We start from the raw sequence: 19,802 nt of genomic DNA on the forward strand, positions 1-19,802 counted from the left end.
AGCCTCCATTGCCTCGAGCGGGCTGCATATAAAGGGCCCTTCAAAGTGAGGAGCAATCATGGTGCTGCCCAGGCCTGCCTGGTGTCTGCTGGGCCGTCTCTGCTCCAGGTGGGGCTGCAGGAGGGTGAGAGGCTCTGTGTCTCCACGTGAGCAGAGCTACTGGGACCAGGATTTCAGGGAACTCCTCAGTGTCACTGCCTTTAAGTTGGCAAGGCCAGCAGCGGGCTTTGTCTCAAAGCTCGCTCACGTTCCTTTACAATGAAGGAAGCTGTTCCCGGGGACAGATGGCAGAGTCTGTTTCCCAGGCTGGCCCCTGAACTGGAGAACAGAAACCGGGGAGCTGGGGGGACATGGGCCATGGCTGATGGCAGCTAGCACCCTCGGTGGCCCTTTTTGAGGCCTACTTTTGGCAGCTCAATGTGGGCAGTGGGTGAGGTTTTTGCTTCCATCCAAGGATAGGAGCTGTAGACTCATGACTCTGAAAGAGTTCTCTTCACAATAATTTATGGTTCTGTATGTCATGGGCTAAATATTTGGCAGCATTCCTATTTCCTATTCCTATGCCCCTATTTCTGCCTTCCCGTCTTGACCAGTGTTTACTCTGCTCCACCCTGCACTTACTTCAGCCCACGTGTAAATGACGCTATAGTAGGATGCCTTTTTTAGGTATTCCTTTTCGCTCACCTACTACAAAACTGGAAACCCAAGACGGCAGATGACCAGTGAGGCGAGAGTCGGTCCAAGGTTTCAGCGCTCCCTGGAGGTCCAGGCCACAACCAGCCAGGCTGGCCCTCCAGGGGGATTTTGTTGTCATGCGGCCAGAGCCTCCTGAGCAGCACCTTTTCTTTCCCCACGAGCACTTCTGCACATCGAGCTCTGCTCCAGCCCCAACTATTGCCACAAGTAGCCCCTGGGCATGGTGGCCAGTCCATATTTCCCACACAGAACAATCCTTAGGAAGACTGGAATACACCCTTTGGGTGCCCTTTTCCAACATCGTTCATCACTAATACTACCTTTCAGAAAGAAACCCTGTATGGGCAGGAGGCACGTGGCCGGGAGTGCCCTTTTAGTGCTGGGTTGGTCTGTGCTGGGTGCAGGGCGTTCACAGCACAGGCTGGAGGAGGCTGGGCCTCTCAGGGGCTGGGGAGGGCCAGTTCTGGAGCTTTGTGTTTTCCCACTGGGCTCAAGGAGGCTTGAATGATCTGATCCTTTTTGAATTTCCCCCATTTTCCCAAAGCCCAAGGGTGGATCCCCAGCTCTGGGCTGCAGAATGCTGGAGGGGACCCAAGTCCAAGAAGGGTATCTCTGTGAACCCGAGGGACTCTTTCCCCATCCGTTGGTAACTAACCATGACCTTCTCGTCAGTCAGTACTAGGAATGCCCATCAGTGAAATTAGGCCCACTGGGTGGCTAAGGAATTGGAGACATTCTCCAACCAGCCAGAGCCGTGCTGCTGATCCAACGGCAGGTGCTTCTGTGACCTACCCCCTGCCCACCCACCACCACTGCCTCATTACAGCAGACAAAACCTGTTGGGAAGCCTTCTGGCCCACATGGCTTTCCCTTGGGTTCTCCTGAAGTTCCCTGGGAGTCCTGCACGTGGGCCTTATTTGCCATGCTGGATGAGCTATTCTCTTCCCTGTGCCTGCTTGCCCTGTTAATCTGGGATGGGTATCTTTATCCTCCCCTGACTCTTTGCCCAGCTGCCTGCACCCATCATCAGCTCCCATGTTGCTCCACATTTATCTGCAGGGGAAAGCCTCTTCCTGAATACTGCCCATCAGTCCACTGCCCTCCTTGCACTTAGAAGCAAGCCACTTCACTTCCCCAGATCTAGAGCTTTATAATCAAGAAAGGGCATTTTTTCCCTTCTACAGTGTGTTTGGACTTTTCATTAGTTCATTTTATAAACACTGAACTGAACACCTGTTACATACTAAACATTCCAGCTGAGCGAGACCCAGTGCCTGCCCCAGATGAGCCAGAGGTGTAGCTGGTCACAGAAGTGCAATCAAATCAGATCACGGTGCCTGGGAGGGGCAGGGGCAGGGCCATGGGGCACACTGGGAAGCCTCCAGCACAGAGCAATCTGTGAAGGCTTCCCGGGCACAGGGACAGTGGAGCCACGTCTTCACTGGTGATCTGGACATCAGTGGCTGGACAGGGAAGGAAGGAAGATTCCATGGCGAAAGATCCAACAGCCAAGAGACTTGAGAGAACGTGGCGGGACCAGGAAATGGTGAGTTGGGTGAGTGACACCAGGACTGAGGGGCAGGGGTGGGGACAAGCTCGAGTGTCTGTACCACTGAATCCTGAGCTCAGCAGGAGCTGAATTTTGACGTGCCACACTCTCAGGAAATTAAAATATCCTGTAGATGATAAGCAGACACATCGAGTTTTGAAAACAGCATCAACACATCCAGGTGTAGAGAGGCAGCTCTGGGCAGGGACTTGTGGATGCCTCTCTGTATTGTTCCCGTTGAAGGACTGTTCCCTCCTGATGCATGGAAGGTCCCCTCCTTCATTCCCCATCTCGGTTTCAATGGACCTGTGAATCTATATTTTGCTGCCCCAAGAATGCTGACCCGTGGTGCCAGCAGTGGAGGGCCGGCGGCAGGGTACCATGATGGAAAGGACAGCACAGTGGCCTCTCAACCCACCTGTGTCCCTCTGGGCAAGTGGTTTAGGCCCCGTGCCTGGGTTTTCTTATCTGTAGATGTGACTGACTGCATACTTTGTGGCTTCTCCCTGAAGAGTAGGTGATACCCCTGCATGCATTCATTTGTAGCCTGTAACTGACCACTCCCTACCCCCGGGCTTTCACTGGCTTCCTCCACTGTGGAAGGAGTTTCTGCCCAAGGACAAGGGCTCTTAGAGATCCCAGGTGGGGGACAAGTACGATTTTGGGTTTGTATGAACCATACCTGTGACTGTCCCATTTTAGTTTAAAAAAAAAAGTGCTATCTTTTCTCCACCTCTCTCTGCTCACTGACGGAGGGCTGTGCTGTGAATGCAAATGTAGTCATTCCACACAGGCTTTTGAGAGAGGTTGGTAGGATCTGGCTGCTCATCTCCTTCTGGAAGCCTTGGGCCAGGCAGGCGGGCTGGAGAGGGCTTGGTGACAGATGGGCGAGAGTTTCTCCCGCTCTGAGTTCTTTGGGGGCGAATCTGCGCCTCTCCCACTTTCCCTTCTGGTAATACTTGTGCTGGTCCCGTTTCATCCCCCTGGGTTTTGTTCCTACAGCCTCAACATCAATTCTTCATGCTAAGGGAGAAAAAATTCTGTCGGTGAGAACTGGGTGCTGTAAAGGGGCTGTTTTTCTACTAGTTCAAGTGCATTTACTCTTTGTGTTGGACATTTCCCTGAGACGCAGAGAGCCAGATGTTTTGTCAATACGGAGCACACCTTGAGGAATCAGTAAGGTATCTGTGCTTTCTTTGGTGGGAACTTAACATTTCCTGCTTTGAACCAGCAACTAATAAACTCTCTTTGCAAAATACCTTGTGCTATCCTCATTTCCTTAGTTTTTTAAAACGAGGTTTGGTAAGATGACAGCTCTGCTGTGGGGCATAGACCTTGTAAGGGGCTTGGTGGTTGGTTTTCCTGTCCTCCTTTAATCTGGCCTTGGGTAGGTGGCTTTGCCATTCCTCACACGAGGACAGGAGAGAGGCATAGAAAAGAGGGAATGACAGTTTTAGAATTGAAAATCAAACCAATCACCTCTCCTCACCCCCTCCGCTTCACAGTTGGCTTATACTGCAGAGCACGTAGGAGGGATTTTGAAATAGGTAGGGACAAGAGGACATAGCATGGTGGAAAGAAATGGATTCTTGGTACACAGACTCAGATTCAAGTCCTGGGATCTGCTGAGCTTCTGCTTTCTTATTGGTGAATCCGGGTAATTTAGTCCCTGCCATCACTTGCCTCACAGGGCTGTTTTGAGCATCATATGACACAATGTATGCAAAAGTGTTCCATCAGCTGTAGTGTTCCATCAGCTGTATGGATGTGGAGGGAGGAGAGAAGGAAAGGGGAAGTAATCGTGTCGGCAGCAGGGTCTTTTATGCTCAGGTACTCAGAGCATGAATAGGGAACTGTTGTTCCAGAATTGGGATTCCCCCATCCTCTCGGCCTTGAGACACCTGCCACAGATTCCCTAGGTCTGTCTCTTCCACCTAGGTCTGCACACGTTTGGACCGAGCAGGTGACAGGTTGCAGTGCTGTGGCTGCCCGCCCTGGGCCTGGCTTCCCTGAGAGTGTCCTGGTGTCAAGTGGGAGGGAGAGGGGAGACGTGGGTCCTTGGGTGGATAGACCTGTCTTGGGCAGAGCTGCTTTGGGTGACACAATCCAGGCTGATGGCCAAATGCATTTGGACTCTCCCCCTAAATACACACCTCTTCCTGAGGCTGAACTTGGAAGTGAAAAGGGGACTGGAGGTGGGGAACCAAAGCAGGAGGTGTCCTGGAGGCCTGGAGCACTGCCCTGCCTGATTCCCACACCACTCCTAGCTTCATAAAGCTCCTCCCCAAAGAGTTATGAATACTAAGTGTGAGTTAATCCCAGGTGCAGTTTGTTTGTTAACAGTCATAGGCATCATCTGCTGAGGACCAGCATGTGCCAGGCAGTGTCCTGGTACAGCTAGTTCTTACAACAGCCCTGTAAGGGAAGTAGTAGTATCACCCCCATTTTATAGACGAAGAAACTAAGGCTCAGAAACATTAAGTGGTTTACCTAGGTCACACAGTAGGCAGAGTACTGCAGCCAGGATTCAGGTTTCTGCTGGCTTAGCTCCAAAACCTTTACTTTGCCACCTTGCCTTTCACTGTCAGTCAACAGAAGTCCTTGAGAACCCTGAATGGCTTGTTGTATGTTACTTCCATTTTCACAGCTCTTTGGCACCACTATGATCAAACACTAGCCCACGGATTCTTCTCCAGGCTGCCCATTGGACACATGTAGGAGCTTTAGCCAATCCCTGTGCCAGACTGCAAGTCCAAACCAAGTAAATCAGACTCTGAAGTAGGACCCAGGCAACAGTGGTTGTAAAGCTCTCAGGTGACGCTGTTCAGCCAAGGATAAGGACCACTGCACTATCCCACCAAGTATCCAGCTGGCGATAATCCTTTGAGTAACGGAGATGAGATGGTGGCAGCTGCCTGAGATCCTTCAGGTTGCCGAGAAGTTCTTTAGCCAGCCCTTTAGGCGGCCCACATCCATGGCTGCTACGCTCTTTCCAGATAGGCTGACTTTTTATTTGATGGAGTCAGTCAGCCTGTAAGCAGCATCTGAATTCCTGGCCTGGGCTTTTCAGAGACAGATGCTGGAATGTGGGTGTTTTGTTTTCAAGAGGGGCGGTGAGAAAAAGTTGTGTCCTGCAGAGATGCCAAAAAGATGGCCAGCTAGGAGACCTGCATTTGCTCCCTTTTTCAGTGCTCAGGCTGAGGCATGTAAATGTTGTTGCAGGTGGGAAAAGATAAGCACAGATCCAGATCTGTACAATGCAAAAATATGCAAATTGGGTTTTAAAATAAAAGACTATATTTAATTTTTAAATCAAATCTTCTACCTTGATGTAGGTGCCCCAGGCAATTGCAGGAAGGCAGCCTGACAGCTACCAAGCCTGGGTTAGATCTGGCTCTGGATTTATCACAATTTCTTTCTATTTCTATCACAACTTACCAACCCTGTGCCCCTTCCAGGGTGGCTGTGAGGATTGAGAGGTTGGACACAGTCTCTGTCGCATGGGGCCAGGCACAGAGTGCACACCCAATGCATATGAATTCTTTCCCCTTCTTCCTCTGCCCCATTTTAGAGATGGGGGTGTCTGCTAATCTGCAGTAATAAACTTGCTGGGCAACCCAATGGTGAGTGAAGTAAAACCTCTCAAGAGCATCAGGGGGGTGGTCTAGGCAGGAGTGTTGTCCACAGGCCGGGAAGAAAGAAGCCATCTGGCTTTTCCCTGGGAACTGGCAGCAGCCCACTACCCGGTGTTAGATCTTTTCACTGGATGGTGGGTCTGACATGGTATGGAGCCAATGGTTAATATTCTGACCAAAGTGCAGAGCTGAAAGGCCAGCAGAGGTAGCACTAATAATTTTGCCATCCCTGGTGAATTTTGGTTTCGGAGGACAGTGCCTCTCAAGGGACTGTCAGGGGCAATGACTTCACCTCACATGCTGACCATCTCCTATTTGGGGACTTTTACTCAACATATGAAGAAAAACACCACCTAGCTTATTCATAAGATAAATGCGTGCTGGTTCGCGGTTTGGTCTTGCATTCACCCAGCATGAGGTGGAACATTTCCCCGTTTATCCCAGGGACAGGCTAGCTCTCTTGTGCCCAAAGAGCTTCAAGGCAAGAGGAGAGCACACATCCCTCTGGTAAGAGAAGGTATTGTGAGTGTCTCTTGGACAACAGTTCCTGGCTTAGGTCCCTTGATCTGACTTTTCTTCCGCGTGAGTTGCATTCCTACTAAGCTGAAAAGCCTGGGCTCCCTTTTTGCTTCCTCCCAAATTGTGAGATTTTGTTTTCCCTTTTAATAAAAATGGTGGATAACTGAATACAATTAATCACGGTAAAGTTACCCGTCCACTAACTCGTCCACCGGCTGTTCTTAGACAAGGACCCTGAAACATTTCAGCCTTTATCTCTTTAGGGGAAGAGTTTCTGTTCCTGCGGCCGGTGTTCAACTGCCCTCGGGCTTTCCTGCCTTCCACTTCGCTGTCAAAAGGGATTAAGAACTTCTGACGCTGCCTTTCAAATCTCAAGGAATGCGAGTTAAATTTCTAGAAGCGTGGCGCTCTTTCGGGGTCACGCCGACTTGGGCGGCTCCGAGCGCCCACTGCGCGGGTCCATGCGCCCCGCCCCCATGCGCCCCGCCCCCGTTCTCCCGCGCCCCGCCCCCGCCCCCCGCCCCGCCCTCCAGCGCTGCGGCTCGGAGAGACGGGGGCGGGGCCGCGTCACGTGGTCGCCGCGAGGCTGGGTGGCTAGGCCCTTCGACTTACGGACTAAATTTCAACCCTCTGCTGTGTCTGGGGCTGTTTCTTGAGGTGACTACCTGCTCCGAGATCTGTGTTAGGTTTGGAGGTGGTCTCCGCAAGCAGGTGCAGATGCGGAGCTGAGGTGTCAGTATCAACAGAAAAGCAGTAAGGTTTTGGGGGCTTTTCGCATTTCCCTTTCTCCCACGCGTGGCATCGCTTTAACACTCTGGTTTCTGCTTGGTTGGGTGTGAGGGCAGTTGACACTGGGGAAGAGGGGGATTTCTGAAGTCAGATTCTTCTTAACCCTCTCTCCAGAAAAACCTAATTTAGAGCAATAACTTTTACGTTTATTTAAAATGTTATACGCCCATTGTAGACAATTGGATAAATCCAGGAAACTATAAAGAAATGAAAATCATTATACTCACCTTGTTAGACATTTTTAAGCATTTAAGAAAGTTGATTTCGTATTGTGAAAATGCAATTTTAAGTATACTCTTTTGGGTTACTCTGATAAGGAAGAAAATTTCCATTCTCTTATTTGCGTTTTCGCTTAAAAACCACTTCAAAAGGGAAAGCAGAATATTAACGCAGGTCAGTAAACCACAGTTCAGCCTTTTTTTAGATTATCCCAAGATCACGGAATTTCAGAGCCAGCTATTATTTTTGAGTTTATGTGGTTTAATCCTTCCGTTTTGTGGACTGAAACTCAGAACTGACTGGTTTGGGGTTGCTAAATTCTCTGCAAATCTGGGACCAGAAGAATCCAGCGTTCTCATTCTGCCTTCCAGTTTAGGCCCCTCCCCAAACTCCAAGAGCATGGAGTATGAGAATTCATTTTCAGAAAAGGGTAGAGGGGAAATAGGCAGTCACATTAGAAAGGGACAGTTTTCTTTGGAATTTTCATACATTCTAATTTCTTTTTTCAAATGGAAATAAAGTGACATTTTCTAAAATTCTAAATAGATGCTGTCCCTATTGGAAGAAAACACCAGCCAGGACATAGGTAGATAGAGAGACAGAAGACTTTGTCTTAGAGAGGCGCTCATTTCTTTGGGACACATGGACCAGTCTATGGAGAAGTAGGCCCCAAACTCATCTAGCCTGAGTCCTGATAGCTGTATGCCTTCTACTGGTCTGTCTCCTGGCTGCCACTGTTCTCCCTTCCCCCATTCTTAGCAACCCTGCTGGGTCCTGCCCCTTGGGGATGCTCTTCTTCCTGGCAGCCACTCTGTGCCTGCCCTGTTTCTCTTGCTGGGAGAGTTAACTGACACCTGCTGTCACTTCCTGGGAGGCCTTGCTCATCACATAGGAAACCTCCTTCCTGCGAGCTACCTAGGGTATGCCTGTTGCGAACAGTGTTGTCAAGACCATGTAAAAATCTGACCAACGCCTTACCCTAGCTTGGCTCTTTTGGAAATAGATAATTCACCCTGTATCTCTCTGACTGAGAGATTATTGTTAATGATAATAAAAATGAACATCTAGAGAGCATTTAATGCTATCTCACAGTGTCCCAAGCCCATTTTACAGATGAGGAAACGAATGAGGCACAGACAAGATTGCCTGAAGCCATACAGCTAGTGAATGGCAGAGCCAGAATTCATACTTAGCCTGGCTCCAGAGATCATGTTTCTAACCACTAGACTAGACTCATTGGTTTCCTCCGGGGGCTCAGCCCTTTTCTCTGTGTGGCAGCGTCCTATAAGAGGTCTGTAACCAGCAGGGATTTCATTTGTCTCTCTCCTAAGGTCTTGCAACACTAGGAAGAAGCCTTGGTTCCTAGTGGTTCCTTGGTTCCCTGTCTTCAGTTTGTATGGCAGCCAGTTTTCATTTCATGTCATTTTATTTTCTTTTCCATGGGTCATTTTGGTTATGTTTAATTACAAATTGTCATTTAGTATCTGGCTCTTTCATAAAAAATTTCATATAAAACAGTGTTAGAAAAATAATCTTTGTCAGCCTCCATGTCCTGGTTTGGGTTTGGACAAGTGTAGATGTTAGAGAGCATATCCTGGACGTGGAAAAATCTGTAAAAATACAGACCCCAGCACTGGTTGGCAACATACCTTTTAAAAAAATTCCTTCATTTGATGCTTTTCAGACTGTTCAAGTAATGCCCATACAAGCTTGATATAGCACACGAGATAATACAAGTGAAATACCTGTACGAGTAGAATAATACATTATTAGAAGATGTAGAAAAGTGAAGTTAATCGTTTCCCCCTTCACCCCCTCCCTCTTGATCAGCATTAGTCACTTTATTCTCCTGGGCAGGTATTCAGCCCCTCCAAGGTTGTCTTCTTGTCTGTGATGCCAGCATGATGCCCCACTTTGTGAAGGACTGAGCATGATGTATATAGAAGATGCTCTTTAAATGGTGTTGTTGTGTGATGGGAACTTATGTACCCGAGGGCTGCAGTGAGTTGCATTTTTGCCTTGGAATGAGGGGCCTGCCAGCTTCACTCACCATGCACTTTGTTTCTCCAAGCTCCTCAGTCTTGCAACCTCTGGCACAGCCCAGAGCTCAGTGGAGTAGGCAGTGGCTGCTGGTGACTCCCAACCAGGCTCGCCTCCCGCACCTTGAGCCATAGCCAGGGTGAGTCTGGGTCTGAGTTCCAGGCCTTCTGATCCTGAGGCCTGGCTTGTCTGAGAGTCAGATGAGGCTAGAGAACTGAGGAGAAAGGAGACTGCTTTAAACTACTGCCCTCTCCCCCAACCTCAAACAGCTTCTCTCGTGCACACACACCTCTTCCTACCTTTTCCACCTTGACGCACAGGTCTCTTCCCAGCCAGGTGGCATCCAGCCTGGGTGCTAATAATAGAGGGGTAAATCTGCCAGGCAGTGCATTTAGGAGGCTGTCCCAGCTCCACTCTTTAACCGGGATCCTGGCAAACTTGCAAGTGGCTGACTTGGTAAATACCCTTTATGAGCAGAATAAGCCTTTGTGTGTCCTGGAAACTCCTGCTGTCCCTCCCTGAGGGCAACACCCTCCTGGAAAGGGTGATGGGGATGCCTTTGGCCTGGAGATCTTAGAAAAAGCAAACTTTCAAATAGCCGTAGGCTTCCAACCCAGCTGGGGGCTGGGAAGGGAGGTTTTGCAGGTTTGGCCAAGTTGCTGCGCCAGGTGCTGGGGAAGAAGTAGGAACATGGAGGGAGGGGTGCGGGTGGTTAAGTGTGAGGAGGCTACACTGCATAATTCTACCTAAAAGGCAACATGGTATGCTTTTCATGGCTCTAAAGCAGAAATCAGAATGAAAGAAGAAAAGTAAAAGAACTACAGTTTTCCTAAAAACAACAAAACAAAACAAAATCAAAAGCCTGCTACCCAGGTCAGTGAGTGGTTTTTATAACTTGCTTATATAAACTTTTTTAGAAATTGTTTAAGCACCCCTCTGAACAGCTACCTTAAATTCTTTTTAAATCAAGGTAGGATATATGTTTATTAATGGATTAAATAAAACACTTCCAGATTTAGGGGTTATTCTCAAGGCACTTCTGCTAGATAATACCTTGCACTGGGATGATGTTTTGTGGTTTACAAAGCACTTTCACATCTGTTTTCTCACTTGGTTGTCACAATAACCTTGGGAGCAGGGCAGGGCTTGTCTTGTTATTATCCCTGTTTCACAGATGAGGAAGCCATGGTTTTGGAAGGTTGAGCTGCCTGCTCAAGGTCACATGGGGGCAGAGAGAGAGCTGGAACTCAGGCTTTCCTTAACTGTCCTGCCTCCCACTTGAGATGAAACAGCAGGATGGTTCCTGGGACCCAAGATGGGGGAGGGGGTGATTCTTGGATTAAATTAAGTCACAGTTCTTCTTTATGAGTGTATGTAGACCTGCTGCTTGTGGCTTTTCTTTGTTAGAATTTGCATGTGAGACTGAAACCAAGATGGCTGGGTTTCACTGTGCCAGCCCTAGCCTGCTTTTGCAAGGTGCACAGCGGCGTGGATTAGCATGAGGGTGTCCATGATTCTTCTTTCTGCATTGCTTTACACATCAGAATTACCTTGCAAGTAATCGTAAGTTAAAAGACTGCGTGCAAAAGGCATCAGGCAGCAGCCAGATGTTCATTTTAATAAATGGAAAATATGACTCAGAACTAGAGCCACTCTGACCCTCCAAGCAGGCAAATTAGCCATTGAGGGTGAAGTCTTTGTCTGTGGATGGATTGTAGAGAATGTGGGAGCACGAGCCCCGTGGCCAGATAGTTTTGTTTATTTCTCCCCACTTCTATCTACTCTTGCTGAGACCCCTTTGACCAGACTCTGCAGGATATTCTACCGAAATTCTGCAGAACTGTGGGCAGAATAGTAAATAAGGCTCAGGAGGATGAATTGGGGCAGTGCTCAAGTTGAAATGTAGCTGAGGGGATGAATTGGAGGAGCCAGAGGTCAGCGCTAAAGAAGGCTTTGTGAAGATGTCAGCCTTGTTGATGGTAACAGCCTGCATCGGCACAGCACAGTGGGGTGTCCAGAGAATCTTCATCTTTATGCCTTATTCCGTGTCAGTCTCATGACCACCAAGGATGTAAGCAGAGCAGTTCATCACATCCCCGTTCTATAGGGGAAGTAGACACCGAGCTGCAGGGAGGAGGAGTAATTTGCCCAAGGTTCCACAGCTAGTAAATGGCAGAGCTGGGACTAAAGGCCAGGTCTTCTGACCTCTGCTTATTTTAGTGTTCTTTCCAATCCACCATCCAGCCATCTTCCCCTTTGTCCTTCCCTCAGCCCTCCCAGGGGGCTCCTGGCCATCAGTCTGCTTAGAGGGAAGGGAAGTGAGCATGAGAATTTTTCCAGTGCTGAGATGTTTCTGGAAAAAAAAATGGACCTGCCTCTGGGTCCTGATCTGTGCTTTTTTAGGGTTTGAGGTAACAGGACTGAATCTTTGACACTCCGCTCTGGAGAGTGCTTGTGCAAGCATTTCCAAGTGGGGTTGGCTTCTTGCATGCTGCTAGTGGAAAGTAGTAAGAGTTCCATTTTCCTGTTTCAAGCGAGTGTTTCCCCCTTGGGGTTATAGTAACCACTTCCTCCTCAGCACCCAGTGGAACATGGTAAACACCAGTTACAGCCGAGTATTCCCTTTTGAGTGCCTCATTGGGTTCCTTTTTTTCCTCTTGTCTTTACACACACAGGGCTCTGAAGGATAGATCTCCTTCCTCTTGGGTGTAGGGTTTTCAGTGGCCTTGACATAGGTCAGATGCAGGTTGAGGTGTTTGTCATCCTGCTTTATTTTGGAGGGAACTGGGTTGGAATCAACTTAGTAGGACTGTGGAGCCGTTAATTATGGAGGGCAGGCGCGTGGGGCGGGGGGTGGGGGGTGTCACTGTATCACGGTTGCAGACTCAGTGGACGGTCCTTAGGAATGGTAGAGAATAGACCCTGCAGTGGTTCTTTTGAAAGTGGCAAGGGTTGCAGAGCAGGACTGGGTGGTTAGGTAATGACCACAAAAAAGCAAATAGGGATTCTAGAGAAATTAAAAGGGGGTGGAGCATATAAGGAGAAGATCAGTAAAGGGAGGAGTAAAATGTTTAAAGAGAGGCTGTTAATTTTAGACATTTAAAAAACACTTTAATACTTTAAAATATTTGCAGTTGCTGGTGTTGGGTTAAGAACTTTGGAATCCACCCCAGTTTTTCTTAGAGCCTCAAGACCACAGAATTCTGTAACCAGAAAATGCTTGTGATGTAGAGCTGATCACCCCTAACTTTGGAGGGTGACAACTGAGATCGAGTGGAAAGTGGAGAAGTTTGAGGTGCACAGGGGCTGTAAAACTTCCTGATTCTGTCCTCCAATTATGCTGTGACTGAGCTAAAGAAGGGGAGAAAAGTAAAGCCACTCTGTGTGTTCCTCTTGATGCATTATTAAATAAAACAATAAAAGAGCAGATCTCTGAGCCTGTCTAGGGGAGATCTCCCCACAGAATAAGCGGGAGCTTCCTGCAACTCTGGCAGGTTTGCAGGACAGTCCACATAGAGACACTTAAATTGCAAACAGGCTTGTAACATTTCCCACTTTGTGCAGATAGATAATAAAGCTGAAAGGCCAAGAAATAGAAATATATGACCTACATCTGAGATACGTGATGTCTTATGTATCTGTCTATAGCTGTGCTATACTCTGTGCTCCGTATCTATAGGCTCCAGAAGATCTAGCAAAGATTTCCATACATCTAGAGAATTTAGGAGGATCCCCTGATAGGTAAGAGTGGAGACTGGCTACAGGTTGAGAGTTGGCTGAACTGGTTACCGGTACCACCACTGGTTGCTATGATTGTCTTTAGGCCGATGTAGGCCTCTGTGTTGGCCTTCCTTAAATTCTTGAATTATCCCCACCCCTAAGCAAGACAGAATCTAATTCCACAATTTCTCAAATGCATCAATGCATCCCTATTTAAGATGGGAATATCTAGAAGAGCATCAGACACTTGGTACACTTAGTTTAAAGCATGGTCCCCATTTGTCAGAAACAGGATTCTGATTAGGAAGGGCCAGTGTTCTGAGTGTGGCAGGTGTTTTTAAGGACTGGAATTGGGGTACGGAAACCAAATGCGTGAGGGCTTTGTACCTGGGACCTTCTTCTTGTTTGTCTGCCCAGGTTCACACCTCACTTAGAGGCTGCAGTCTGAAGAGAGTGGGATTATTGCACCCCCTTATCAAACCTGGAATTCCTTCTAGGCCCCTCCTCCCACCGAGGCACAAGGCTATCTCTGGCACAAGATTCCTTCACATTCCCGAGGGCTGAGATGCCTTCTGTGAAGAGGAATCTGGCCTCCAGGTTAGAGTGGACATGTGAGGAGCTGTGCTCTCACACCCAGAGACAGTCATGAGCCAAAGCTTAGAGCTGTTGTGTTTTTTTTTAAATCCATTTTCCTCGCTTACCTGGATGATTACAGCAGCCTCAAAACTGATCTCTCTTGTTTTCACCTTTTCTTCCCTGATTTCTGTTCCCTAGATCCGCCTGCCCTTCATACAGGTTGAGAGATCCTTTTAAAAACCCAGCCTGATTATGACCCTCCTCCCTCAGAACCCTCACATGCCTTCCCATCTCACCACTAAAATCCAAGACCCTAAATGCAGCTTCAAGAGCTCTGCCTGAGTGGCCCTGGTTTCATTCCATGCCCTGCTCTGCTCACTCCGTTCGGCCACTTTGCTGCTTTTGCCAGCCTTTGAACCTGCCCAGCGCACCCTGTCTCGGGCCTTTGTACTTGGCTGTCGCCTTGACCGGGACCTGGACGTGTGTCTGGCTCAGCTGCTCACTTCCTACAGGAAGGCCTTCCCCCAGCAGCCAAGCTGAGATAACACACCCTCCCCGGCCCTCGGCCACACCCTTTCCTCCACCTTGCTTTGTCTTTCTTCAAAACATTTGCTGCCATCCGATGTACTGGGTTTTGATTTATATGATGCACTATATATACATTTATGCCTTTTTCCACTTGGACACATGTGGTAGGAACTCTATAAATATTTGTCCAACAGCGAGGGAAGAAATTCATCCACCAGCAGCGCTCTCGACTGAGCGTCGTGTTTGTAGCAAGAGGTACAAAGATGAATCTCACCGCCCTGTGTGTGCATTTTGATCTCTTCTCTGTGGGAGGGTTTCACACATAATTCTCTTCACCACCCCTGTTCTTGCCTGTGCTCTTTGAGCATCAGGAAGGCCGTGTGTTCCTAGCTGTTACCCTGCACTGATGTTCCTGGGCTTCCGGAGTCCCACAGGGTCCCAGTGAGGGAGCAGTGTTTGGTCTCAACCTTGAGGAGCCTACACCGAGGGGAAGAGGGGCTGTTTCTCCCTCAGATGAAGGGGTGTTTGGAGGTTTCTCAGATCCAGTGCAGGGGGAAGCATTGAAGATGCTGGAGGAGATATGGCAGCAATTTACTCATGTCTTTTTGTGTGTCTTTTGTGTGTGTGTGTGTGATCTGTGCATTTTAAGAAATTGTAAAAGCAAACTAACCACATTAAGAGATTTTGAAAATAAAGCAAAAAGATGTCTATCATCATAACCCTACTATCATAGCTAAATATATTGATTCTGTTGATCATTAATTGGTTAACTTACATATAAAAGGATTTGAGGATGCTTCCAAACGTGTATGCAGTACGATAGAATATAATAAAGAGCTAAGAAATCAGAGCAAAGGGTTAAACAGCTTTATGGAAGTCAGTATAAACTTAATGTGCAGAAATGCATACCAATACAGCTATTCACATAAATTGGTATATTTCCTCCCAGCCTTTTAAATACGTACCTTCTTTATAGACTGTCCTGCTTTTTTCCCTCACTTAATGTTGTACCAAAATTGCCATGTTTCCTTCTAACTCTTATTGTTCAGGACTGATCAGTCCCAAGGATGTGCCCCCAGTTTATTTAATCATTGCTCTATTGTTGGATCTTGGGTTATTTTCAATGCTATTGTTAAGTAAACAATGGCCTAATTAACATCTTTGTGCTTGTAATTTTTTCCATATTTTAGAGTATTTCCTTAAGTAGGTTTCCAGAAGTAAAATAGCTCAGACCTTTTTTTGTGGCCTTTGAAACCTGTTCCTGGGCTCATTTCCGCCAAGGGTCGTGTGCACTTGGGATGCCTTCATTCAGCCGCGCACGAGCACGCTTTCCACCCTGGCCTGCTCCTCACGAGCACTTGTATTGATGATTTTTCTGATTGTTGCGAATTTAATCGGGAAACCATATATTGTTAATTTATCTATTGGCATCTTAGAGGCTTTTTTCACCCACTTATTTGAGTTCTTTATGTTCAAAATGTGTTAGCCCTTCTACTGTAATGTAGTCTGTAGAATATTTTCTCTTGTTTATTTGACTTTTACTTTGGTTTGGAGGTTTCTTTGCCTTTAATACTTAGACGTGTTACATTTTGGATAGTCAAACCTCTTGGTAGTTTCTTCTGTCATTTCTACCTGTTTTTCTAGAGACGCTAGTCCAGGTTCATTAGCCAGGCCGTCAAGGCCTTGGTAATCTTGGCTTGGTTCCCCTTTCCCAAAGCCTCACCTTCTGTTGTCCTCTTGAACCCTTCTTGTCAGGAAGCTGAACCAGTGGCGTATCTGGCATATTTGGCACCTGGCATGGATTTTTTTAAAGAAAACACTCTTCTGTATGACAAAATTATTTTCAGTAATAATTAAGAAATAAAACAAATAATGAAAATGGCTGGAAAAGAATTACAGACAGTGTAACTTTTCTGTTACTGGATTTTGGGTATATGATCTTGCCAGTAAATAAAAAGTGTGTGTGTGTGGCAAGGGGGAGGTGTAGGGAGTGGATTTAATACTTAAATACATCAATGCATGTTTTAGAAAAAGGGAAAATTTGCACTTACATATTGGTCTCTAGCTGCAATGAATAATAACATTACAGCTTCTACTTTTGAGTCTTGTGTAACTTTGTTAGGCTTCATAAAAACTCACCTCATTTGCGTATTTGTGCTCAAATGATTCTAAATTCTGTGAACTTGTTCTTGAAACATGTGTGGCTGCGTCTCCGTGTGTGTTGGGGCTGGCTTTATAACTGCGAATTCTCTGAATTAACTTCTGTGTAGAATGCAATAAATTGATTAAAGATAAAGAATAAGTCTGTGAATCTGAAGCTTACGTATGCTGCTAAAATTAAACAGCAGGCAACTGTTTAAAATTACACGAGACTTGAAGGAATTAGACAAAATGTTAGGTAGGAATGTGTTCAATCAGAATTGCCAGCTTGTGGTGGTAATAAAAAGCTGATCAATTTTATTATTGCTATAAATTCCCTGCAGACAGCCCTCGGTTGCTTTCCTCTGAGGCAAACTGCTCACCTTGCCCAGCCTTGGTGCTGAGCTGAGCTGTTTGCTGTTCTGTATGTGTATCTACTTTTGCTCTTGCTTTTCCCAGGGCTGAAATCCTACCCCCACTGCTCAGACACACACACACACACACACACTAACGCACGCGTGCACACACATACACACACACAGGCTACTCATCATGCTCATCTTTTAAGATTTAGCTTAAAGGCCTTTTACCTGAGGCTTCTCTAGTTTATTTCCCCTGTCTCCCAACGAAGCGAGCTTCGTGTAGCCCAGTATCTGTGCCTCTGTAAAGTCACAGACTTTACTACCCTCTGTTGTAGTATTTTAGGCCCATGCTTCTCCCCCTCAGTGGACTGAAACTAAGACACAGTATAGATGGTTGGTAAGTGTTGCTGAGTTTGAGTGGTACAAATTATCCTGGGTGGTAGAGGGCAAAACAAGAGAGAAATAAGCAGCAGGGGCCACTGGATTTCGGATTTCACAGACAGGAGAGATGAGGGGAGGCTGTTTTGGTCAGAAAAGTTGGGGAATGGGGAGCAGGGGGCTGGGGCATGGAGAGAGCACAGCTGGACTGTGCGCTCTCAGTAAGGACAGACCTGTCGGGAGAGAGGAGGGCTGACGAAGGAGGCGACATGTTTGTGGAACCTGCAGTGGCCTCGGTGTGGGGAGACCTGAATTCTCTGCTGAGCATATGATCTGGGCGAGTCCCTTCCCCTCTGGGTATTCTCTGCAATGATGAATCTGGGCCGAGTGATCTGAACTCCAGCTGCTTCTTGCTCCAATGTTCAGAGCATCACACAAGGTGCTTGGGAGCTCTGCCTTCCTCATGTGTCCAAGCCCGTGGCCAGGCCAGCATCTGACCAGGGAGTCCAGGGAGCCCACCCAGGGTTACCTGCCTGAGTCCTGGTTCTGGGGATGTCCCTGTCTGCCTCTCTCCCTGAGGGGCTGGCCCTGGTGGCAGGACCTCATGCAGAGCCTCAGAGGCTACTGCCTCTGGTTCCTGACCTCTACATGTGTGAGAGGCTCCCCTTCCGGGTTCAGGAATCCCAGCCTTAAGCCAGACTCTACAGGGGTGGCTGAGGATTCTGGGCGAGACTTCCTCCTGCCTTCCCAACCAGGCTCTGAATCTAGGGGACTCCCAGCCATTTAGCGTAACAGGCATTTATTTTTCCTGACCCTGGGAAAGGAGGATGCTTGGGCCTAGGGATTCAGCTCTTCGCTGCCCTCAAGGAATGCTCACTGTAGTAGGGGTGACACCCGTGGTCCAACCAGATGATTTGAATATGTTGTAAGGGGAGGGAGCGTGAATATGCAAGGTATGGAGGAACAGTTCTGCAGAGGAGGAAGCGATGAGCTTTTTCATGCATTGGGCAAGGGGAAGTGGGGTCCGGGGAAGGGTGAGGAGGAGGTGATAACTGAGATGGTTTTAGAGAATGGAGAAGAGTTCTCTGGGCAGGTTCAGGAGGGCTATCCAGCCAGAGGGAACAACACAGGAGGCCTGGGAGCAAGAAGCAGCATGATGTATCTTGGCGAAGAGGTCAGGTTTTCTTCAGCAGACAGGTTGAAGGGGCATGGCCTGGCAGGAGCCCTTGAGAGTCTGTCTGAAGGAGTTTGGTCTTAGTCCTGAAGGCTTTGGGGAAGCTATTGAAGGTTTAAAGCAAGGGAGGGATCTGCTGGAATTGGCATGATGAGCTTTACATTTCAGAAAGATCTCTAAGGCAGAGGTGCAGGATGGGACACCTGGAGAAAGGGAAGGCTGTCCTAATCCAAGAGAGAAAGGAGAAACAAGAGGTGGTGCGGATAAGGGCGGGGGAGTTGTCAGGGTGGTAGAATCGGGGGCTTTGGCGATCTGCTGGATGTCCTGGAAACACCGTGCCAGAGTCTCCTTAGCTCCCCCGAAGGGAGATCCCAGGGTCTCCCACATAGTTTGTGATCCTCATGAGCTCAGCACGATCCTATCAGGCCTGCTGGGCAGGGCCAGAAGTCTGGGTGTCGGTGTTGACTCCGCACTTGGGTGCTCTGCCCAGAGCCCCTCAGGCTCCTGGCCACCAGGAAACCAGTTGAGTGTGATGACAAGCCATGAGGCTCTGGATGCTCTGCTAGGGAGCAGGTAATCCTAAGAGCAGTGAGCACTTAGGCTCTGCCCTGAGTGCCTCTGGCTTTGTGGGAGGCACCCTGTTGGGCAGCCCAGTCAGTCATCACTGCCTCCCCGAGCCACGGGCCATAGGCACCACGTCCCACGGGATCCCATCTCGTGCTCCCTGTTCTTGTTTCACGGCTGCTCTGTCCCCAGCCCTCCCTGCAGAAAGCCCGTGCCCTCTTGCCTTGCCTTCAGGAAGACTTTAGGGTGGATGTGCGATGGGGGCATTTATCACTAAAGCCTCTCCTTGTCTGTGAGGCATTTCTGTCATTTCTTTCTCATTTTCAGCAGATTTTGGGGGGAAGAGAGAAGATGGGCAGGGGCTTTGAGTCTGATATGGGTGCACGCTTGAAGTGCAATTGGTGACTGCCCTGCGAAGTACTCAGAGGTTCTGCGACCCTCTGGTTTTTCCTTAGCATTTTGAGTGTTAAGTTTCATGGCCAAGATGTGTTAGGCTTCTGGCCCACCTCAGATGCCATGGTGAGTGGCTCCTCTCCAAGACTGGGCCACAACTGGCAATCCCAAAGGCACTCCCAGTTCTAAATCCTGCCAATTTAGAGGCCCATCAGGGCCTATTCTATTCGGCTGTGACCGAGTGATGTCCCACCTCTCTAGTGAGCAGGCAGGACCAGCCTGCCCGGTGGGCAGTTCAGAAGTCGTTTTGGGTTCTATTCCAGCTCCCGCAGGCGACCGCTGAGCCACCTCTTGCCTCCGCATCCCCAGCTACTAATCTAATCAGAAGCCAACTTTCTTTGGGAATTTTATTTTATCCTTTAGACCCGAATGGCCACGTCTTAACCTTGCATATGGTGTGGGTAGGTGTTCAGAGCACTCTCCTTGTTTCCCCACATCATCCTCCCTATAGTCTTAGAGGC

The 19,802-nt window shown here is 48.2% G+C and overlaps 1 protein-coding gene across 1 annotated transcript in view; it reads left to right on the plus strand.

Annotated features, from left to right (window-relative positions):
• Positions 1-19,802, plus strand: part of ITPKB (inositol-trisphosphate 3-kinase B) — a 95,974-nt gene that overhangs the window by 44,759 nt on the left and 31,413 nt on the right. The window lies entirely within an intron of this gene.

The sequence above is a fragment of the Vicugna pacos genome, chromosome 23 (genome assembly GCF_048564905.1).
Source record: "Vicugna pacos chromosome 23, VicPac4, whole genome shotgun sequence".
Lineage (NCBI taxonomy): Eukaryota > Metazoa > Chordata > Mammalia > Artiodactyla > Camelidae > Vicugna > Vicugna pacos.